We start from the raw sequence: 2,500 nt of genomic DNA, 5'->3' as shown, positions 1-2,500 counted from the left end.
YACTGACTATGTAATATGGCTCTAGTAGTCTAATAGCACAGATCTCAACAAGGAAGTGACACAATAGGACTGAACTCTGACCCCTGACCTTTGCTATCTGTAACGGAGTAGGACAAAGTTGCCCATAGACACTGATCTAAGGTCAGTTTTGCATGGCCCTCATGGTTAAGGTATAGATTAGAGGAGGGACAGCTAATCCAAMATATGTGACTATGGGCAACTTCTATCTAGTATCCTAAAGAGGACCCTGGAAAGCCTCTGTCAACGTTAACGTTCCACTTGGCACAAAGCTAAGCGATGAGGTATGGTAGGATGAGGATAACARAATCGTTTTTTGGTTTGTTTTGAGAATAGATTTGTACTAGATAAGGGACATCATAAGCATGCCCATTMGTAGTAGGGCTTTGACACGTCTACTGGAACAAATCATAATCATCAAACATGATTTGAACATGTCCCGATTCCAAGAGAGGTTTGCTTCAGGTTGAAATTYAGATTACAACACAGTTCTGACAAACCAATGGCAACCRAGTTCCAGTAGAATAAGAGGACTGCACACAACAMAGACGTACAGCGACACACAACMCGTTACCGTGTTCAAATAGGAGAGAATCTGAACAAAAACCTCATTGGCAGCATTAGAACACATGTACACAAATATATAAGAAAATAAATAGCTACATTACATTAGTGCAAAAATAATGCCTCATAACATCCCATCCATAAATACACAAAACAAATAGAAAACAAATATATAAAGAAAATAAATAGCTAATTACATTAGTGCAAAAATAATTGCCTCCATTAACATCCCCATTCCATAAATACCAAAAACAAATAGGAAAACATAATATATAAAAAAATAAATGAGCTACATTACATTAGTGCAAAAAATATGCCTCATAACATCCCATCAACAATACAATTACACAAAACAAATAAGAAACAAGTCAATAGAAAATAAATAGCTACAATTATATTATGCAAAAACAATGCCTCATAAACATCCCCCTCCATAAATACACAAAACAAATAAGAAAACAAATAAATAGAAATAAATAATGGTAGACTACATATAAATACATAAATAATATGCTGGCACGGGCTTAAGCGGTCCAACACCAAGGCTGTGTCTCTCCCCTGGGCTCTTATAAGTAGGGGGCAAGAAACATGCAGACCGGTATGAGGGAGTGGACACAGACAAAGTGACAGACCCTGGTATACATCATCTATAAGCACAAAGGCTTATGTATCACTGTGTAAATTCAACACCAATGGAACCCTACAACTTCTACAACCTGCATTGCTTGCTGTTTGGGGTTTTTAGGGCTTGGGTTTCTGTACGCAACTTTGAGATATCAAGCTGATTAAAGAAGGGGCTATAATTAAATAATTAAATTAATTTGATTTGATATAGAGGCTGGACTGTTTTGTACTCAGAATGTGGCGACATGTGGTTGGAGCACTTTCATTGTGTGCAGGAGAATTAAAGTTGCTAAATAAGGTTTGTTAGAGGATCTTTAATCCTTCATCAGCATCACCCATCATTAACCATTACAAATCAGTAAATGATCATCTTTGGCATTACTAACCGCTCCTCCTTCCTTAGAGAAACAATCTAGCCACACTACTTCACTACTATCTCGCTGCCATTAGACAAGATGAGATCCCTGCCTCTGAATCCTCTAAATGTGGCCATGTGTATCTGTATCTGTGGCTGTATATGTATCTTATCTATCAGTATCTGTGTCTATCTGTAATCTGTTATATGTATTGTGTCTATCAGTATCTGTATCAAGTGTCTATATTTGTATCTGTATCAGTTATCTGTGTCTGTCTCTGTGTTTGGTTGGCTGCCAATCTGTACTGTGTCTATATCTTATCTGTATATGTGTCTTTGTCTATATTCTGTATCTGTATCTGGTGTCCGTAACTATCTGTATCTGTGTCTTTGGTCTATATATGTATCTGTGTCGCACTTGTGTATGTTTATCTGTAACTGTGTCTATATCTGTATCTGTGTCTTATATGTATCTGTGTCTATTATCTGTATCAAAATCAGTATTCTTGTCTATAATCTTTATCTGTGTCTTTGTCTATATATGTATCTGTGTCCGTAACTATGTGTAATCTGTATTACTTGTGGTCTATATCTGTGTGAATCTGTGTCTAATATATCTGTTATCTGTGTCTCTGTCTTGTATCTGTTGTTATATCTGTAACTGTGTCTATATCTGTATCTACTGTCTTGTATCCTGTGTCTATATCTGTATCTGTGTTCTGCTGATCTGTAACTGTTCTTATACTGTATCTGTATATGTATCTGGTATCTTATAATTGTATCTGTGTCTTATCTATATATGTATCTGGTGTCTATATATGTATCTGTATCTATTATATGTATCTATTATGTAATATGTATCTGTGTCTTATATATGTATCTGTATCTATATATGTATCTGTGTCTATTATATATGTATCTGTATCTATATATGTACAC

This window comes from Salvelinus sp. IW2-2015, unplaced genomic scaffold, assembly GCF_002910315.2.
Source record: "Salvelinus sp. IW2-2015 unplaced genomic scaffold, ASM291031v2 Un_scaffold1379, whole genome shotgun sequence".
Classification (NCBI taxonomy): Eukaryota; Metazoa; Chordata; class Actinopteri; order Salmoniformes; family Salmonidae; genus Salvelinus; species Salvelinus sp. IW2-2015.
The sequence above is the reverse complement of the archived record's forward strand: the minus strand, read 5'-3'. Positions refer to the sequence as shown.